The sequence below is a fragment of the Chroicocephalus ridibundus genome, chromosome 6 (assembly GCF_963924245.1).
Source record: "Chroicocephalus ridibundus chromosome 6, bChrRid1.1, whole genome shotgun sequence".
Taxonomy (NCBI): domain Eukaryota; kingdom Metazoa; phylum Chordata; class Aves; order Charadriiformes; family Laridae; genus Chroicocephalus; species Chroicocephalus ridibundus.
In genome coordinates this window covers 32,147,118-32,169,281 of record NC_086289.1, presented here as the reverse complement: position 1 = coordinate 32,169,281, position 22,164 = coordinate 32,147,118, and the positions used below count along the sequence as shown (strand labels likewise).

The following is a 22,164-nucleotide window of genomic DNA, read 5'->3' as shown; positions in this document are numbered from 1 at the left end:
TGAAAACCAAAAAGACCAGAAAACTATATGGGTAATATACTTACCTACAAGAGAAGAGAAGAGAACGCTTAGTCTCAGTAAAAGTGAAAGGGTGACAACTGAAGCCTTAGATGTAATAGACTGATGCCACTTTGTAGAAAACATTGTTATTTATACAGAGGTGAAAGAAACCGGAATGTCATTTATCAGTAATTTGTGTAATGGGCGGGTCATCATTGGTCACTGTAGCCTCACCCATGATCAGATACTTCATTTTTCTGAGAAGGAGGAGGTTGAATCTGTAGAGTCAGAGAAGCAGAGGAGGTACCAGCCCTTACTAGAAGATGTGTTTCTGACTCAGGACTTTTTTTGGTCTTTGTTTCTACTCTTCCCCCTGCCCCAATGAAATATTTGTCCTTAAAAACAGCCTCTGGTTGACAAAGCACTAACCTCAGGTGTGGGCTTTGATCTTTCTGATGGCAGAGTGTAAACTGTGAGCACGTACCTGTTCTGCAACAAAAATGTACTTAGTCCTTTAAAAGTAGCTTTAACGTTGTTGCAGGATTTCTGTTGGGTAAGATAGCAAGGATGGCTACCTCACTGGCCTGCTTGATTCTGTAGTTGCTAAAATTTAGCGTTCTGGTCTAAAAGAACAAAAGATAATCAATTACTAGTTAGTAAGTACAAGTGAGTAGTTGTGCTACAGTGTGTGCCAGATCTGGGGATCCAACTAGTTGTTACAAAAAATACTATCCTCTAGTTTTAATTCCAGACCCTTGAGTTCAGGGTTTTTTTTTGGTTTGTTGGGGTTTTTTTGGTTGTTGGTTTTTGGGTGGGTTTTTTTAGGTTTTTTTGTTGGGGTTTTTTTTTTGTTTTTTTTTTTTAGTTTTAGCCATATATTAAGCCCTCTTTCAGCTTGGAGAACAATCCAAAAAGTACCTGCCTGAAAAAAAGTGATTCAAGGATATAAAACTTTTCCAAATACATTAGGCATTTGTAGAATACCATTCAGTATGGAAAATGAGCAGAATGCATGTGAGTAGCCCTGCTTTGCAGTCGCTTATGCTGTGTAAGAGAGGGAATACTGTGCCTCTTGTACTTCATTTAGTTTCTAGAAGGATCCCGGGGTTTGTGAAGTATTTGCTGGTCCTACTGGCAGTGCAAACAGAAATAGACAGTGACTGATTCAATTAAATGATAAAAATCTGTTACCACCATGCCAAAAATTCTACTCGAGGTAAATAGCACACAGAGAAAGTGGCAGATGGGTAGCTGTCGTTTCTGTCTTTGACGGGTGCCCCTGGATTCTCTCTGAGGCTGATGTAAGGCAGTACCAAGGGGTGGCAACATAAAGGGGGAAAGTAATTTATTCTTCTTAAACACCTGAAGTGCCAAAATTTCAAAAGCCAGAAGAGGGATTTCTGCACGATTTCTCAGCCCATATCGAAAGATCTAAGGTAATTTCCAGTCTGCATAACTTCCTTTGAAGAATTTTTTGAATGTGAAAACTGATCCTCATAGGGACAATGAATTGCTGGAGCTCACTAGCATGGGGCTGGAAAGACACTTTCCTTCTTCCTGCACGGTGTGGAGTCCGCAGGCTGGTGCTGTACTCTAGTATACTTCAGATTTACTAACCAATTTTTCTCTTCAGACATGAGAAAGCAAAATAATTCTGAGAAATCTAGGAAAGGCCTAAGATTGTAGTTAGGCAAAATAAAGGACTGAAAATATGCAGGTCCAAACTTCAGACAAGCAAGAAAAAAGGAGGGATTCCCAAAGCTGATGAGTCTAAATGAAACAGCCTTTGTTAATCTATCAAATGTTTCTGATCCTGGTGGCGTATGAGGTGGTGGGCAGAGGCTGAGCTGCTCAGTTGCTGATGTAAGGACATTACTGCTTCTCAACATCTCCTAAAGATTGTCAATTAGGTGAACATACTTAAAAATTTTAATGAGAGCTGACATTGGTCACTTTCTGGCTGCAATCTGATATTATCTCTTTAAGATATTTTTGTGAAAGGTCAGTGTTGCAGTTAACTCGAGCAGGTTTTTTTTAACTTCTCCTTATGAATAAATTTGATTGCACATTTTGTTCTTTTAGAAATAGAATAACTTTTCCTCTTAAGAAGAGAAAAGAGTATAATTACTGCAGTGAAATCCTATTAAAGGGAAATGTGTATGTTGACAACAGACTGTGGAGATGGGCATGGATTTATCAATAGGACTTGATTAGCGTAATCCCCTTCCATCCCACTGCTTTTAGAACTTTCTTATTAATGTAGCCTCAGATTGCTTTGATATTCATATAGCGCAGATATAAATATATATATACACACATGCATGTATGTAACTAGGCCAGAAACCTGGAGTATCTGTTGGAATAAATTTTCCCAAGATGGCAGTCTAAGGGTGCTTGTGGGTTTTATTTTAGCTGCAAAGTGGGTAAAAAAGGTTGACCTGCAAAGAAATTATTAAGCAGAGTAAATCAGTGGGAGGTTTTTACACCAGCTGAAGTGAAATTTGACCCTTTGTGAGAGTTCAGGAGAGCCAGAGAGATATCTTTTCATTCAGGCTGTTTGTGGAGAAACAGCAGCGATCAGCTCCAGCTGCCTCTCTCACTAAAGGCAATTACAGGTGTACTTGACATCTCATTTTCTAAGTCTGGAAAGTTAGGATAGCATTTAGTTCGTTATCCCCCAGTGGCTTTGTATGTATCATTTTTTAGGTTTTTTAATGAAAGTTAACCATAAAGCCATAACACGTGCTGAACCTCTCCAGTGCAAGGAAACAGGAATTGGTTTTGACAGTTCTCGTAGCTGCTAGCTATATTTTAATATACAGGGATAAACAGGACTATATGAGCGTTAAGGGGAAAAAAAGTTGGTATCTGTGTGAGGAAGTGTGGGATAACATGGCTTTCTAAGTTTATTACAGTCAGTCATGAAGGAACCTGACAGGATTGGTGTCTTGTGCTAGACATGGTATACAAAGAACATCAAAAAGAAGGGATGTCTTGATGAGAAGTGATCCCCCTGTCTAAGTCCTATTGGCAAGACAGAGGAGACAAAAGGAGAATTCCCTTGGTGCATGCTATTCATTTTTTCCTTTTCCCCCCCTTTATTAAGGCTCCTCTTCCATGTCACACTGCTTTTCCCCAAAGAATAACAGAAATCTGACATACTCAAACACTTATTTATTCTCTTCCTGACAATGATGTGATATTATTATTCACAATTTCTGGAAAAAAATATGAAGGGTGTTATTTTTTCTTCTTTTCTTTTATGTCCCCATCCTGGCTTTTTGTTTCCTCTGCAACTCAGAAAACTTAAATAAAATTGGAATTTTTAGAATACCTTTGTAGAAAGCTCACCCAGTCCCAGAAGAAGACCTGGAAAAAGGGACGTGTAGGAAGAGAAGTAGACATGTAGGCTAAAAATTAGAATAAAGAAAAGAGACCTAAATACATTTGAGACCTTCTTAAAACTTCCCTGAAACAGAAACTTTTCACTAGATTACAAAAAACTTCAGGTCAGTTTGGTAAGGATTTTAAAGCTTCTTTTCTGTACTGTCGATACAGAGATACAGCAAAGGTATCTTCCTATTCTGATAGGTGGAGTTTCTACCCAAACTTAAGGGGGGAAGATCACGAAGTGTCGTAGAAAACCTTCTGTGTACAAGACTCCCAATATACTTATGCGGACCTTAGAGGGTTTCCAGTGGCTTCGCTGTAAAGCGTGACAGTGATGTTTGAAACTGTAGCGTTTGGTTTGACGTGGATAGGTATCTACAGCTGGGAGTAAAGCATGGCTGATTGAAAAGCTTGATGTGGTCTTACGAATGAAGCAGAGCTGAGAACTTCAGTGTCATTTCACTGATGTAGGAGTGATTAATTAGGATGAAGCCTTTGATTAACAGATTTGTCCCAAGAATGCTAAGTTTTGTTACCTGCCCTGTGATATGCTCAAACCCACGTGGAAATTTTTTCCATTGGAAATAGTAAAAGCTGAGGTAAACTGGGTACCGCATGTTCAACTATACCCAAACTGTTCAAACCTCCCACTTTCCCTGACAACTTCTGCAATGCAAATTTGATTTACAAATACAGGAATGCAATAAAAGGAGAGGAGGAAAGCAATTCAACAGAATATCTGAACAATTCCTTTATATGCGGAGGAGTTCCTGCCTGGCTGTACTGTTAGCGTGCACACAGATTTTAGTAAAATGCTTAATTTTTAACATGGAAATGAATCTGTCGGCACATTTGTAGTCTTTCATGCCAGCCTGATGTACACCTCAGGGACTCCACTGTAACTGAGGCCCTGCCTCCTATGGACTGCACTGATAGCACAGGAACCAGGAGATATTGCTTCTTCTCTATATTACTCTGAATTATGGAGGATTTTTGCTCATGGATTGTTTTGTTTCCACCAGAATCTTCTCTGGGCCTTCTGCTACCAGTTCAGTTCTTCTCGGAAGCGAATCCTTGATTAGGGTTGCAATCTTAAAATAGAGCATAAGCTCAGATGCTTCTTTTTGAAAGAGTTTTATATCATGTTTGCTTTAGATCTGTCACCTTACTGCTTTGAATAATGCTCTGTTTTTACTGGTACTTCCATAACCTTTTCTGTGCTTCCAGAATGTGTGTGGCGTTTCTGTACAAAATGGTCATAACTCAGCAATGATAAGAGGTTAAGATTGGGGTTTTGACAATCAAATATGGGTGAAGGCACCCTCTGAAAGAGCACCACGAGGGTTTGAGATCTTGTAACCTGTTCTGGAATACCGAGCAGCGTCTTCTGTGGCAAGTAATGGAAGCGTGATCCGGACAAAGACATCAAGGCTTTCTGTGTCAACTGATTTGTGGATGTCAAGGTTTCCGCTCAGTCTGAGCAATGGCAAACATGTTAATAGCTCTAACTTAATCTCACACGGTTCAAATTGCCTCCAAAATTAGTAGTTAATTCTCATATATGTTAAATAAATGCTCTGTATCACGATGAACTCTTTATCAACCAGAAATGTTAAATAGCAAAAACTGTGGGAAATTAGAATGTGATAACAGAGCTGAGACTGAGGAAACATATCCTTCAATTAGTTTATTCATGCATGTACCGCTTTTCTACTAATGTGCTATTGATTGAAAAATATTTTTCCCTGGAGGTTATTCTACACCTCAGTGAAGTTCTTTATGAGTCACAGATTAAAACCTTGAAGAATGAAAGAGCAGCAAAGTTCATACCACTGCTGATGTATAGATCAGTCACTAGGAATACAGTTTTGTCTATGTCAATAGCACCACTTTAAGTAATGTGAAAATTGCATGTTATCCCTGTAGGTATAGGTGAAACTAACAACATCAATAAATATGCACCTTTTTTTTTTTTTTCTGCTAAACGCCTTGAAAGAGATTGCACAGAAATGGATGTAACATCCTCCTGGAAATTCAGCAACACTGTCTCCTGGTTAGCTGGCTCTAGTTTTATTGTATCAGAAAATGCTTTTGTGCAGGCAGTGAAACATGACTGTTGAATACTAGATACTGGACTTCTCTCAGTTTATGTGTGCTTTCTCTTTGCACAGGTGTTAGCTACGAAAATCAGAAAATCACAACAGAAACCACAGCATAGGATATTTATGACCACCTTGGTAGTGCCACAAATGCCAGGTAATTCCTAACCTAGGGACTGGTTTCTGCCACAGAGCTGTTCAATACTGAAAAGCAAACAAAGTCTTGAAATGTCAGGTACTTGGATCTTCATGCCTTTTCAGTGCTTAGCATTGAATATCCCCCATCTTAGTTTTTTCTCCATACCATGCTTCTAGTGCTCTCTTGGGCTGCACCTCAGCTCTCACTACCTGTTCTGTCAGCGTCTCTTTCTCAGTCACTCCTCTGCAGTAACCACTGCTCTCATCCCCCCTCCAGAACAATCGCTGGAGTTTTCCTGTTTTTTGAGTCCGACCCTGGGGAGAGTGAAAAAAGGTAGTTTTGAGGATGAAGTCACCAGGAAAGCGCGGAGCCCTGAGGTTTTGTGGGGCGATGAAAGTGGTTCCATGGGAGAGTGAGAACAAGGCACAGTTTTCCCTCCTGGCACCTTGGCTGTGGGAGCAATCTCTGGACATTTGCTGTTTCCGAGCACGTCACTGGAGAGAGTGAAAAAAGGTGGTTTTGAGGGTGAAGTCACCAGGAACGTCTGGAGCCGCGAGGTTTGTGGTGCGATGAAAGCGGTTCCCAGAGAGAGGTATAACAAGCAACAGTTCTCCCTCCTGGCAACTTAGGTGTGGGAGCCACCTGCAGACATTTGGTATTTTTGAGCCCAGCCCTGGTGCGAGTGAGAAGAGGGTGATTTTGAGGCTGAAGGCAGGAGGAAAGCCCGGAGCCCCGAGGTTTGTGGGGCGATGCAAGTGGTTCCCAGAGACCGTGAGAACAAGGCACAGATTTCCCTCCTGGCACCTTGGCTGTGGGAGCAATCTCTGGACGTTTGCTTATTTTTAGCCTGTCCCTGGGGAGAGTGAAAAAAGTTGGTTTTGAGGGTGAAGTGGCCAGGAAAGCTTGGAGGCCTGAGCTTTGTGGGGCAATGAAAGCGGTTCCCAGAGAGCATGAGAACAAGGCACAGTTTTCTCTCCTGACACTTTGGCTGTGGGATTAATCTCTTGATGTTTGGTATTTTTGAACCCTTCCCTTGAGGGAGTGGAAAAAGGTGGGTTTGAGGGTGAACTCACCAGGAAAGCTTGGTGTCCCGAGGTTTTTGTGGCGATGAAAGCAGTTCCCAGAGAGAGTTATAAGAAGACACAGTTTTCCCTCCTGGTGCCTTGGGTGTGGGAGCGGTCTTTGGATGTTTGGTATTCTTGAGCCCACCCCTGGGGGGAGTGAAAAAAGGTGGTTTTCAGGATGAAGTCACCAGGAAAGCGCAAAGCCCTCAGGTTTTTGTGGCGATAAAAGCGGTTCCCAGAGAGAGTGAGAACAAGCAAGAGTGCTCCCTCCTGGCACTTTGGGTGTGGGAGCAATCTCTGGACGTTTGCTATTTTTGAGCCCAGCCCTGGGGAGAGTGAAAAAAGGTGGTTTTGAGGATGAAGAGTCCAGGAAAGTGCAGAGCCTCAAACCAGCAACTGCTGTTTTCACGGTGGACATTGCTATCTTTATGGGATATAGTTTGAAACATTGATATTCAGTGGAAGAAGGAGCACAGAAATCAGTAACGCTGAAAAGAACAGGTAGAAATAACCAGCAGTAAATTAGATCTGATTTTTTATCATGGTATATTGGGGGGAAAAGCCCGGTAGGATTTTATGCTTCAAATGTAGTCTTCTCAACACATAGCTGTAACATACTTATTCCTCTTTCTTTAGCTCTAGGGGTGATAGATAGTACCTTGAATAATTCACTGTGTTCTGACAATGGAATACACATAGACCCCGAAAGGAAAAAAACAACAACCCTAAAGGGATCGCCCAAGAAGGGTTGTGCTAAGACAGTGAAAATAAAAGGCTAACAGAAGTCCATGTATTTGTTGTAGAATTGCACGTGGACAGAAAAATGCTAAGGGATGAAACCTAAATTTAATTCAGAAAGATGTGAACACACTGAAGAGGGAGTTATGTGTACATGTAGGAAAAATGAGTAGAATAAAGTGGTTAGTCAAACTGAACATCAGGCAAGACCTTCTGAAAGTAAGAAGTCCCCCAGTGGAATTATTAGAAGTCTCTGATATATTTAACAGTTGGGAAAGCCTTTAATGTAAAGAAATACAGAGTTGGACAAGCTACCAGAAACATAGGTAAAGAGGAGGTAAGGGTATGATGTCCAGTTCCTCTGTTTGCCTTTACCTGGAAAAGCAATAAACTGTAGTGGTGCGTTGTTTTTCAAACATATTCTGAGAGTGTTATGTTAGGAAGCAGTCAGGTAGCTAAGATGTCTCTGCCCAGGTTCACAGCCAACTGTGCTTGACTCTTGAAATTGGCCAAGTAAGCTAATTTTCTCCTAAACCATCATAGTTGTGGTAGCTGATTTACTACTCCTGGAACTACCACTAAAGCAAGAACTCTGAGAAGATGTACTTGGAGTGTAATCATCCAGGTAACCAGTGCAAGGGTGATATTGCCCTCTCTGTACACAGACCTAGTTCTCCTATACTGTGAGGGTTTAAATTCCCAAGTTTAAGAGGATGACTGTTAAATGTCAGCAAATGGAAAAATTCAACGGATGACAGAGTCATAGAATAATTCGGATTGAAAAGCATTTCAGAAGGTCATCTTGTCCGATCTCTTGCTCAAGCCAGGTTCAACACTGAATTCAGACCATACTCATTTGTTTACAAATGTTTAAGTATAAAGTCTACAGACTATCAAGTACAAGTACTTTTGAAAACAACTGAGCAACAGGTCTTTCTAAAAGAGACTGAGAAATCTGCTCTTAGTAAAACCTTCCTCCTAAACTCTTAATTACTTGACCCTAAAGAGAAAGCATTTCTTAAAACTGTTAGCACTCACCTCCATCTTCTGCTGAAAGTACGTCTTTTCCTAAACCATTACTGTTAGATATCACGGCTAGATAAGAAGTTACTTCAGCATCCCTCCTTGTGTTCCAGCATGTCTTTTTTTTTTTCTGAGATGGGAGAATTTTGCCCCCGGATAAACATGGCCAGTACTGTCCCTGATCCCATAAGAAGAGTACACAAAACCACAGTTCAAGTTGCCATGCAGGACCTCGCTAATCTCAGAGTTTGTAGAAACCAGCCAGTCTTGCAGAATCCAGAGAGTTTGTGGTTTGCCTGGTGTCTCTGCAGCAATAACCTACACTTTAATATGTTCCCACTATAATGCTTTAAGACCTCCTTTTGTGTTCTGAGCTGCACTCTTTTGGGTCATTGTAGTTTTTGTCTTTTCTGCACCATTTTTCTTCTTTCACTTCTCCTCGTGTCTTCTTCCCCCTTTTTGTCCCTAAAGGCATAGTGTTGCAGCCACTAGCAGTGCCTGATCTAAGGCTCCCATAGTACAGTGAACTATTTAATTCCCCTAGACATTTCCCTATGGCAACTATCCATAAAAATTTGTTTTGCTGAGGGCAACTCATGTCATCTAATAAAGAATTGCAAGAGGAAATCTTATTTAAGGTAAGAAGACTGTGCACTTCCCATATCATAACCATGATACTGTAACTCATTTTGACGATCACGGATTTTTAGTTCTTCTCTGAGATTATTTCTCCTGCCTGGCCCTTATTGAACAGAGTAAGTTCTCATATTCTCCCACCAATGAAATGAGGTAGTCTGTTAAAGAAATTTGTATTTCTCCCGAGCTGCGCTCAAGAGCTATGGTCCTCTCCTCCTAGAAGTAGGCTCGTCAAGAATACAGTTTGGACAATAGCCTCTAAGACAACCGTCTCAGTAAGAGAGAGCAGAGCAAAAGCTTGCGTTAGTAGCGTGAATAGATGACAGAAAACTTGCAGAATAAGGAAATGTAGCGTTAATGAATTTGCAAGGCCAGTGGAATAAGCCTCTGTTCACAGGCTGCAGGAAAACTGTTCGCAATTTCCCTGCCTGCAGATGAATTTTTGCTTGTATTTTTGTTTTTATTTGTTCCTCTTTGGAATATTCAATAGTTCCCAGGGGTATTGTCTGCAGGAAGCTAGGGTCACTGTGTTGTTATTTATTACCATAACTCCAGACACCTACCACGTATCTCAGCTACCCATCTAGACTTTTATTTATAGCTATTGAAAATAAACATTTCCAAGGTATAATGTAGCCCATCCTAAACAGAGAGCTTTGACATCTGCTCTTATAGGACAGCCTTTGCTCAGGAGTAGGTGTCTTATCTCATGCAAAGAGAAGCATGCATCCATCTTTATGGATGTGTACCTACTTTGAATCCTACCCTATGTAACTTAAGGCTGCTAATTTCATTCAGCCTTAGGGTAAGAAAAAGCAGGCCATGAATTGTTCTAAAAAAATCTTGTTTCTGTTTCACTTCTTCAGCCACATGATGAGTGCTAACATGGTATATTGAACTTTATGCATGTCAATCCACATCATGGGCTTTGTGAAGCTTGGTTCATGCAGTTAAGGAATCATCCAATCTTTGGATAGATTGTTCTTTTCAGTTTGTTTTTGGCAAAAAATAACTTTGGGGAAGCTGAAATGCCATAGGAATAAATGTTACAGTGTTTACTGCATTATGAATTCATCTTCTATGTAAGCCAATGTACTTTTATATGGAAAGATCATAGGCATTTTTCTTCAGTTGAGTAAGGGGAACAAAAGCATAAAATGATTTCTTTCCTTCTGGCCAGAAAATAATCTTTAAACAAATATGATGTTATAGAAAATATAGTTGTCCCTCAAACATGTTATAATAACCTCAGAGTCTCTTCTTAGATTTTTACAGAGACTAGGACCAGGAAGTCAGGAATGAAGAATTTCCACCCCTTCAGTCTATAGATAAAATATATCCCAGCTGGCACAGTTTCCCTTGCTTAACCTAAGCTTTTTGAAATGAGGTGGTTACTGGGAACTCTCTGCATCTGTTTGTTTGTTTTTATTTAAACCCCCCCACATATATATTCTTTTAGCTGTTGCAATTGTAAAGAAAGGCTTGAAAATGTAAACCAGGCATGTTGAAAATCAGTTGCCCGAGCCTGAAGAGGACTGAAATGCAGCTTTGATACGTGCAGCAGGTTTCCCAGGCAAGAAAACTAATACAGTAGGCTTTTCCAATGCTCTGTTGTTAGCGCAACTTAAAAAAAGAGGGCCCACATGTGACATGAAATTGTGAGACAACCAAACGGGTGGAAAGAATGGAGCAAGTCAGTAATGCCATGGAAGTGTAAATGAAACTTGATAATGAGGGCCTGAGACTCTTGTTTAGAGCTGAGCGCCCAACATCTTACTCTCTGCTTATAGATGGATTATTGCTACCCCTTGCCATGGACAGGGCAAGACTGGAAGACCGGTTGGGGTTGGCAGCTGAACCCAGCTGTGCTTTTGCATACTGGATTGCCAGGGTACTGATTTCTCTCCATTGGTGGCTGGAGGTAACCAGGTCAGCCTTGCTGGAGTGGTGAATTATGCTGTTCATCTTAGAAGGGTAGAAGTTATATAAACATCTCTGTTTCAAAGGTAAATAGGCTAAATCTGTCCATTCATGCAAACAGATGGACCTGCAGTTCTGGTGGAGAAATACCTCTTTCCTCCAGTTGAAATTTCTGGTACTTTTGAGCAAACTGAGCTTGAAAATCTCTATTGAAAGGCAGTACAAAGGCAATGAGAAGATCCTCCCCGTCATGCTCCACCTGGGTTGGCTGGAAGTAGAGATGTATTCAGGCTGTTTTCTTGTTATGTATGGTCCTGCTGTCTTAAATATTTTTCCTAAAATCAGCCATTTTGTGCACCTTAACGTACTCTGATAGATTGTTACTGAGGCAGCAGCTGCATGACCCGTGTGAAGATGTAAGAATTATTTGAACTGCATACATTTTTTCAATAGATAATGGATTTGATTAATGTAGACTCTTCATCTTTGAATTGAATGTAGTGTCCGTCTGCAGGTCACTCTCTGATTGAGTTAGGTTCTTACATTAGTGCCTATCATACAGCACACATACAGATAATTTTCTTGTTATTAAAATTTACTTGGCAATTTTTATTAACTTTTTTTTTCATTTCCTTTGGCCACATTATAAAGAATCATTGACTACACATAGCTTGTACAGCCAGGATGTCTACTAGAAGCTACTGAAGCTTTTTCAGAGAATCAATAAACAAACAAAACAATAGAATCTCATAAAATGTTTTCTTTTTAATCCTATCCACATGGGTTTTTCCAAAATACTGACCTGTAGAAATATTGCAGCTATATTTAAATATTTTATACATGCATCCAGTTGTCCTCAATTCATTAGATGTTGATTCCTTTAATGACCTCTTGGCCAAAAATTTAGCATGAAGTTTAGTAAAAGCATCAGTTTTAGATTAAACCAGCATCTAACGGCGTCAAATATACATTTGCTTTCATTGCCCTGAAATAGCTGTAATCATTAAACACTAACAATATTATAAGTCTCCCAGTACTCCAGTACATCTTCATCAGTGTTTCTATGTTTGTCCAAGCTGGTGGATATTTAGAAAAGAACAAAGAAATAACCAAAACGGTGATGTTAGGTATTATGTAACTGCTCACCCACACATCATCCTGCTCTCAAAAGCAAAGCTCTGTCTTTTTTTTCTCACTTTTGGTACTTCATTTACAACTAACTTTCTGAAAATGCTTCCATCAACAATTTTGGAATTTGCTCTTTACTGATAATTGTGCAGGTAGCATTAATTCTCTTCCATGTTTCCTGGAGAGCCAGTGTAGATGGAGTGCAAACATGGCAGAATTAAAATTATGCTTACATGTGAAGAAGTATTCCTCAAAAACTGGTTACCTAACCCAGTGAGCCTGGCAGTGACTGTTCAGTTGTATTCACTAGAACAAGCCTTCATTTGTTGCAGATTGGTTAACAAAATTCTTCTGTATCTTTATAGGTTCTTTTCAATTTGTAATGTTTTCTGGAGGTGTCGTCACCTGCTTATGACCTTACGTAAGTTATTTCTCTCTTAAGCACTAAGCAATGTGTTTTCACTAACTGTTGAAAGAGGCGGATGCACATATTCTGTAATATTTCCCATTAATCCATGCTTCCTACCATTAGGCGTGAAGCGGCAAGTTTGTTATTTCTGTCTTAGTATTTCAGATATTTTGTGTCCCTCTGTGTCCACCAGTGTTGACTGGAAGGTGAAGGGTGTTATTTGCTTGCCTTTTCTTTAATCTAGAAGGTAACGGTAGTCAGTACTTCACGTACTGTGTTATGTGTGGATATTTGTCATTCAGGAATACTTGTTTCATATGTAAGTACATCCAACAAGGTACTACTTTCTTAGAAAGAAAGAGATTAAGGTGCAATAGTATTTTGCTGCTATGGAAATATTGAAATTCATTCTAAAACATTGCATTTTCCTTCTTTAGCTTTGAAGATGTCTTTGTTTTGGAAAGCACAAATCTCACCTTCAGTTGGCTTTCTCAGCTGAATATGCCCTTGAGCAAAATATGGGCTTTGGCAAAGCATTTATAAGCAATATTTTGTAACATCACTTAAACGTTTTCCCATCTTTGCCATACTAGGTCATCCATTTCATGTGCCAGAACCTTAAACAGACTTCAGAGAGTAACTGCAATGCAGCCCATGTAAAACCGGGTCCCATTTCTCCTCCAGTTCAGAGCTTCTAGATTCTTCCTTGGCAAGAAATACGTCCACAACGCACCATTTTTCCTCAATGATTCTGGTCTAGCTGGTAATGTATTGGTCTTGTCTTGTCCCTCCTCAGTTTCCCACTGTACTTCCTGAGCAGAAGTGGATGGAAATCTGACAGAGGAAAGGGTCTTTCACAAACTCAAGAAGCCAATTCTAAATAACCCAACAAAACAGCAAAGCACGCAGACCTACTGTATTTTTTGTGACCTGGCTTTCTTCATTTTTGGTTAACTATGTGACAACAGTCATTTCACCCCTAGAGTTTACTCAAACATTAAGATACTCTGTCCAGATGTGTGAGATGCTGCCTCTGCTGCCTCTTCATTCCACCAGGATTTTGTATTAGCATAAAAACACCAACACCCTCAGATGAATCTTGTTTTCTGCCAAGAAGGACACAAACCCCATACAGCTTGGCCTTAGATGTACATAATTAAACTGAAGTGCTTGAATACAATGCTGAACGCATTCAAGGTTTTCCATAATGAACACCACTTTTTTTTTTTTTTTTCTTTCTTGCCTGCTCCTTAAAATCATCCGGCTTAGCTGTTTCCAAAACAGATAGTTTTGGAACTTAGCACAATATAGGAAATCTTGAATCACTGGGTTTAATAGTGACAAAAAAGTGATGGACATCTCTGAAGTGTTGAAATATTTGTCAGACTTTTTTGTCTCAAATGACCTTTTCAGAATTCCCTGACCTGTGTATCAGCAAACACAGTGCATCTGCCCCAAGCATATGTTTTCTAGGCAGAGGAAAACTGACACATCATCAGGACGTTCTCTTCCCTGCTTAGATATTCCATTTGTTACAAATATTTCAATGCACTGAATTAGAACAACAATCTGTTTTCAGCTTCCAAATCTCAAAATACTATTTTGGTTCTGGTTTATACTACTGAAGAATGTATACTTGTTCCTATAAGAGAGCCCACATCATTAAAGTTCTCCATCTGTGCAAGGTTGGGGACATAAATGACTTGGGATAATACACACGGGTTTCCTTGATGGATCATTGTTTTTAATGGTCTGTTTCAGCTTGACTCAGGAATCTCATTACAAGGCAAATGAGAGCAATCTGATGGTCAAAACCAGACTCTCTTGAAATGCTAAAACTTGTCAGATTATAATTTCTTTCACAATGACATATAATCTTAATACCTTACACTTAATGATACATAGGCAAATATAGAAAAAACATATAAACATCAAAATTTTTTGAAAAATACTCAAGTACCATAGAAAGTATCCACTTCCTAAGAAATACAGTTGACATAACCAGTCCTCAAAAAGCTTTGTTAAAACTTCAGGGGAGGCAAAAGTACATATTTAATGACACAATAAGAAACTGAGGCAATATTGCATTAAAAAAAAATTAATTCCCCTTTTCTCCTGTACCTTTCCTCACCTGCAAGTCACCAGCCTGTCTTCTCAGGAAATACCTGAAAGCGCTGCACAGTCAAACTGCTGAGCTATTGCATTTACAACTCAATAAATAGTCTCCACTCATGCTTTATAGAATATGTAACATGAATTCGTAGAAAATCTAGCATTAGTTGAACAGAGAAAAATTTTAAATAATTTTATGCCATTCTAAAGGGCAATTAAAATATTAATATATTGGTACCTATGAGACAATAAATCTATAGGTACTCCTCATAATTCTTCTCCCTCGCTCTGCTTTGATTTTTATCTAATTTAAATTTGAATGTAACAACATAACATTTACACTTCTATACTTTTAACATAAGTGTGTATAAACATTGTCCTTGATCTTTTTTCAGGAAGGGTTTCTCAGTCTCTGGGGTACGATTACACTCTGTAGTGTATGTCAGTTAAATTTGCCAAATCTTTAGAACAATGGCAGCATCTCTATTCATGTCTCATTGCAAATCCTGGGTGGAAGGAGACAGTTTCCACAGCTTAGCTCCCAGAAATCAGAGATCTACCCTACCATTTGTTAGTTCATAATATGTTAGTGAAGTTGTATTCTGTAGTTTCAGAAACGGAGACTGCACACATTGAGGGCACTGTTGCTGTCTATCGTGGGGGACTCCATCTGACTGTAGGGACCAAGCAGAGCAATCAGAAAGCACCCCACCCCATGGTTTGGGCACTAACCACTGCAGGATCCTGATGATGAAACCAGAGAAAAGAAACAGCCCCTCCAAAGAGCAATTCACATCCTCTGCTCTGAACTTGGGCTCCTCCAGGGCGCGTTTCCAAGCAGCTCTGTCTCTTTGTTGGCAACAGCCAGAGCCTACAGCGATTAGCTTCCTGTCACTACTGCTGACCCGCTCAGCACCTCCCTCTATGAACAAAACAGACCTCCCTCGCCTAGGATTTGCTTCTCTGCTTTCCTTTTGGCCAAGGTCAAATACAGTAATTCGATGAGCATTGGATATGCTGTTGGCTTTCTTCTGACACAGCTGATGGCAACCATTTAACTAGATGGCCTCTGACTTAGATCGGGATGGCAATTGTTATAATCCCATGCTTTTTAAGCCCACTGCTAACAAGATGTTTACAAAGACCTCCATCTTTCCAACAAACTTTCTGCCCCCAGGCTGATAAAAATGCTGACAGTCTGCCAACACATTCAGTTCTCTGCATTTTCATTATTCTCTGCTGTTGTTTTTAAGACTTTCAAAGAACTCAAATTTTTAGTGGGAGTGCTTCTTTTTACTTTTACTTTTTTCTCTATTTTTTTTTGACTGAAAGGATTAATAGCTTTAGGGCAGATGTCTTCAACATTTTGTGATTAAAAATGTGACCTCTAGTAAATAGCCTGTGCTGGTTTTCTCCCCTCTTCACTCAGTTACTGCAAAGATCACACACTGCACCTAAAGAAAAGGTTATCTTCCCAAGACACATCACCTATTGACCTACGACTCATGATAGTCCTGGGACTTCACTATGAAACCATTTCTGCTACAAATCCCAAATGCAACTTAGTTTTCCAGGACTGAGAGCGTGTCTCGTTCATGGGTATACTATTTTATAAAAACAATTAATAATTTTCATGTCAAATGTGGTCTTTATTTCAAACTGAGACTGGAAACAAAGCTGCTGTGGTGCACAGAATGACATTTAAATCTTCAGTTTCAGGGTATAACGGGTAGTCATATTTAGCACTCGGAGCATTCACCATGAGATACTTTTGTATTGAGTCTCTTCTTCACCTGCAGAGTTCGTGGTCTGCTGGAACAGGCCAGACGGGGTGGGAAGCCTCCTTCTGACCTGTTGTAAAGGCAAGTCTGCAAATGGAAGGCAATGCTAGTCTTAATCCTCATAACTGGGGATGATTTTTCAAAAGCCAAAGAGCCGAATCTCTGCAGAAGACTGTTTCTTCATTTTATGGGAAATAATTGCTGAAAAAGAAATACAAGCAGAGGACAACGCCCTTAGCTGTTCAACCACCCCTGTCTTCTCTCTGAGATGTTGCATTTTACAGTTGTGTTTGGTCAAACTATGTTCAACCACAAAGTAAATGAAAACTAAATTTCTTCAGGTGCCTGTCTGCTTTCCGGGTGTCTGGAAGCTCCATGTGTAGCTCTTCAGGCCAGAGCTAAACATCTCAGAGGAAGCTCAGAAGCCCAACTGCGGCTGCCTGGAGAGATCTGAGTTCAGAAGGGAAGCGCTTGGTGAGTTTTGTACTGACAGAGTTGGGTAGTCCTGGGGTACGCATTCTGGGGGCTCTTAGGTTATGCATTGATAGTCCTCAGCTCTTTTTTATTTGTGTGTCAATATTCCTTTTTGGATCTGCCCCTGGGTCACTTTTGGGAACTTTGACAGAACCGGCACTGCCTGTATTAAGTACTTGGCATTAAGTTAGCACTTTCTATGCGAGAATATTCTAGTGCTTTGCAAACATCAATTACACTTCACAGCCCCTCTGAGGAAAGACAGAACGCTAACTCTGTTTTTGGAAGACATGCTGATTTTGTTGATTGGCTGTATGCTGAAAGAAATGTAAAATCAACCTTTACGTTGCCCAAATATATAACCAATGTAAAGTTAAAAGAAAAAGCAGCAAGATTCCAAAGCCTGCTGCTTCAATGCCAGAGAGGAGGAAATGAAAATCAGTTTGCGACTAGAAAGGAGTGCTTTGATGACTGGGAATCTCACTTTACATATGCTACCTGATGGGTCTCTCTTTGTCAGTGTGTATGACACTGTTTTGTCTAATTAGCCCTGACGTTTCTTTTGAGCTTTGTTTTTGTTTTGTGTATACGTATTGGAGAAGAAAGCTCTGCCAGTCCCTGGAAATCATGTTTAATTCAGAATAACTATTAGGCTTTTGATGAATAGAAAGCATATTTAAAACATAGGTACAGAGCAGCAAATAAAATCAGGAGGCAAAAGTAAGGAATACAGATAACGTGCTCAGCATATTGGGTACAGATGTGTGTCCTCATGTGCAGTAACAGTCTGAGAGAAAACATACTGCACTGGGATACTGGCCAGCATGCAGGGAAAGGGGAGGCTCATAGGAATCCCTCTGAGGGAAGCGTAAGAAATCACAAGGTCGTGTCCAAAACCGTCCTCATAGCCATCCTCCATTCAGTTTGTGGTTTGGTCCTCCCACACTTCCCTGTCAGCCTGTGCCTGAAGCAGCTCACTCCATGCTGGTTGTCATGATCCCTGTTACCAACCTGTAGAAGGGAGACATACTTTGATCAGTAGTTTCTAAACACAACAGAAGAATTGACAGATGTTATTAAGGCAGAAACATCTTTTAAATTATGTGCCTGTTTATTCATTCTCTTACTGTAGTCCCTTTGGCAACACATTGTTGTGTTATTATAGTTTATACGTTTCTTCTAATGATAATTGAATCCATTTGGGTTTTCAACAATCTATTCGAGGGATGTGGTTACTAATTTGGAGTAAGAGTCAAGCTGCTGGAAAACATCTCACTTGAGGTTAGATCCGTGTTGTGCTTTAACAGAAAAAAAGAGCCTTTTGTAATTTTTTTTTTTTTTTACTTACAAAAAAAGAGAAAGAAAGATATTACAAAGCTAATGTACTATGATTTTACTCAGCTAATTAGAGATGGGATATTGCATTGGACCAACTGAAATCAGTTAACACTGAATCAGCAAATCAGCTACTTCAGATGGTCCAGGCACCAGTGTAACACAACGGGTGATCAATCTGAATGATGAGTCTGACAAACAAAACAAAAGATATGTGAGTTAGTTGTGGAATAAGGAGGATATAGGGGGAAATGGAGTTTTTGCTCAGTCTGTGACCATATTTATTTAGTGCAAGGAAGGTGGTTACATTCTGATCAGGCCATAAATATTTGTGTGGCATTGGCAACAATCTGCGGAAGCGCTTGCTTTGTACTGTGAAACATTACAAGGCCATAGTTGAATGACGTACCCATATTGGTCTAATTCCTGCTAATTTAGGGCACTCAAGTAGACCTTGGCATTAGTAGACTCAGCAAGCACTAACACTGAAGAAATTGAAACAAGCCATTCCCTGTGAAATACAAGGTGTGTCCAATAATAAAAGGTATTTTTCCCTTAGGAACTTAGCAATTTCTAAATTGTTAAATTGCAATGAGTTCCTGTGTCGTTATGTTTGTAAACACAGCCTGAAGTCATGATTTCATGATCCTTCAGACCGGACTTGTCAACTGCTCATTACATACCAGCACAGGCCTGATCCAGGTCAAACCTGCTGCAGAATTTGTTGTACCTTTATGTAGGTCCCCGAAGGCCAGGTGAAACCTCTTCCCAACTTAAGGTTGAAGTATGGTACTACAGATGACGTAAAGTGTAGTGGTACACAGTAAACCCAGCAAAATCCTTGGCTGTTTTGGAAGCAGCAGAATGAGTTCATGCAGTATCAGAATGTGACTCTGCAGCTTTGAGGTTTTTTCTTTAGACTTAGATGTCCTGTCAACAGCTTTTGTGAATCCTCATACCATGGCCTCCGTTTATGTTGCTGTTCACAGGACTTGAGTTCATCATACCTTCTAAAGCAAGAACTCTGCTTGGATTCAGTGGAGAGTTTTTGAGCATTTGTGAGTCACAGAATGGGGTTATTGTGAGGCTGAGAGTGTAAACCAGGGGTTTTACCTGCTGTGGTCTCCACTATTGGAGTACAGAATTTAGCCATGGTATTCTCAAGGAGGAGGAGAGATAGCTACATGATCTACAGAACAGCAGTCTCTCCCAACTTATTTGTAAGGCTAGAGATGATAATTAATGAAGAGTGCAACACTGAATTTTAATTGGGCTGTAATTATAGCACGGCAATTAATATTGTGAGACTTTCAAGACAGTTCAGCCCCTACAGCATTTTGTTCCTCAGCTAAATCTAGCTCTAAAGGTAGAGGGAGATAAATAGTTGGTTCTGAAAAGTATTTACTGTAAGTGGGTCGTGTGTGTGTGTGGTACTATTTACCATAATTTACCTAGGAGAAGCACCTCTGCATCAGATCTGATAGACTGGAGACCAGGCCAGTTAGGGCGTTTGCTAATAAGCAGGCAGAGCTGATGCCAGAGCAGTACTGGATTTATCAGAAGGCAGGAGACATACCAGCTGGATTCAGTCCGTGCTCCGAGACACGTGGAGAATCTGAGTACGATCCCCAAAATTGCTAAGAATATGAGTGGGGTAGGTGCAGGGAATTCCTGCCCTGAAATGTTACAAAATCCGTCTAAAGGAAACTTCAGTCTGCATAAACCCAGATTTACCAAGAGAGAAAGCAAGGAAGCTGATGTGGTTCTGCAGAAAGCAGTCGTCTTAATTAGGCTTTAGATGTCAAGAAATGGTGGATCGAATATCTTCACCTTATTTGGATCATTGTTTTAGCAGCATGCATGGTGGTAGATTTTTGCTTCTGCAAAAAGGTGCCTGAACTTATGAATGGGAAAAGCTCAAAAATGTCCACCGCTGGGCTGGCTCAACAGATAATATGCTTATTTCAAATATCTAACCCTTTGAAGATTTTGATCTCAACTTCTCTTATGAGATCTCTGATTTTTCTTGCTTCCAGCTGAGCTGGAAATGTCAGAAGGGCAGATTTTCCTGTGGCGTGGAAAAAAAGATATGAAACCTTGCTACTGCTTCTCCTATCATTATTTATAAAATTGCATCTGCAAATGCTGCTTTACCTCAAATAAAGGCAGTCTCTAGAAGAAAAATCAAAAGATGGCCAGCTGGTCACCGTAGGGGTCAGCATTAAGGATTCCTGCAGGAGGAAGGTGCAAACAATTACCTGTCCTCAAGTAAAATGAAATTCCCAAGAAAAATAATAATACCAAAGTCCATAGTCCATGGTGAATTATGAAATGGGTCAGGTCCAGAAGGCTGCTTTCAGCGGGCTCGTTACCAGGCCTCCCGTCTCCCACAGGAAATTTCTGCGGGGATTGTTTGCTGAGGTTTCAACCCTGAGATTACAAATAACGGAGAAAAGTAAATACTTAAATACATTGAGCAGGGCTTTTAAACCTTAGCTTGTAAAAGCACGTTGAGGTGGTGGAATTCCATCACTGCAGATCTTTTGGGACAGGTAGAAAAAAGCCTGTGAGGAATGGATCTCCCTTTGGAAAAAAAGAGGCTAAACTAGGTACCTTGTGAGGGACATTACTAGCCCTACTTAACTAGAGGTTGTGGTTAATCAAAGCTTTGCCACTTCATAGGCTATCTTTTAGATGTAACCATTAATTTCCACCAGCAATTGATGATGAAGGGATTTCTGGCTGAGCGTTCCTGGAAAGTATTGTGATCTAATCTGGGGAAGTTCTCAAAAGGAGTGGGGACAAAAAAAGGAAATTTCTACAAATGCCTCAACATTAATAAAAAAAAAATGTAATTTAGAATTCTTGCCCTGTTAGAAACAGAAGAAACCTTCAGGAAAGACCTCCCTCTCCACGCACACACAGAAACTTCCACCAGTGATTCTGCGTTAGCCGTTTCTGTTTCACACAGAGAAATATCCCATTAGGAATCCTTGCATATACCAGGGGCTGAAGCTTTGGGTACATGGAAAGCAATATAGGTGGTTATTGCAAATCTTATTTTGAATAGTTGCATTTTCTTGTTATTCTTATAGAAGCTAATTGTCTCAGTATAATGTGGAAGTCAGAGGCATCTTTTCTATGCAAGAATTGAGAATATCAGAAGTGACTGACATTTGGTGGAAGGAAAAAAGAACAGAACGCAAATGTCTCCAAGCTGGAGCTTTTAACTCAAAAAAGTAGTTTTTAGGAAAGAAAAACATGTTTCTTTTGCAATGCTTGGTGGGGATTTCCTTTATTGCAAGGTGGCAGAGGGGGGTTGATGTATATTGTTTTGTCTGGGAAGGGGTTCTGCCTTTTCTGTATCTGCAACAACAAAATTGAAAATTATCTCAATTTACCATGGAGAACTTAATGAATTCAAACCACATGAACATGCCATTTCCAACAAAGGCTTCTGTTTGTTTGTTTTGTTCGTGGTGTCATGGAAGCTATCTCTATTCTGGAAGCTATCAAGGCTATGCAATTTGGCTGCTGATAGAAGAATTTTCTTTCCTTATGTTTCTTTTCTCTCATGTAGGAGCATTTAAGTTGAAAATTAAGTTGAAATGAGTAAGAATGCTTTAGTTTATTTCTTCAGATGTGCCAGTTAGTGGCAACTCAATTTGCAACTGCCAGTCATGGTTAACCAAGCAAGTGGGCGAGCAAGCGAAGAAAGCAAGGCTGTGGCTGCATGTGCTGAGTGGGTAATACGTACAGCGAGAAGAAACAGCTCATGAGCAGAAAGGAGATTTGCTTTACCAGGCCATGCTACGCGACCAGTTCCTCTTTGTGTTCTTCTTGCGATTGGTATTCTTACCACTTCTATAGGAATTAAGCGAGCATTGGCACTCTGATATGTAGACGGTTTTTCCAT

General features: G+C 40.1%; 1 long non-coding RNA gene across 1 annotated transcript in view; it reads left to right on the top strand.

The window, feature by feature from the left end:
• The first annotated feature begins 12,513 nt into the window (after positions 1 to 12,513).
• The window catches only part of LOC134517413 (uncharacterized), a 179,344-nt gene continuing 169,693 nt past the window's right edge, over positions 12,514 to 22,164 (top strand). The window contains exons 1-2 of the long non-coding RNA XR_010071623.1: positions 12,514 to 12,558; positions 16,781 to 16,913. This is a non-coding gene — a long non-coding RNA (uncharacterized LOC134517413). The remainder of the gene's footprint in view (positions 12,559 to 16,780; positions 16,914 to 22,164) is intronic.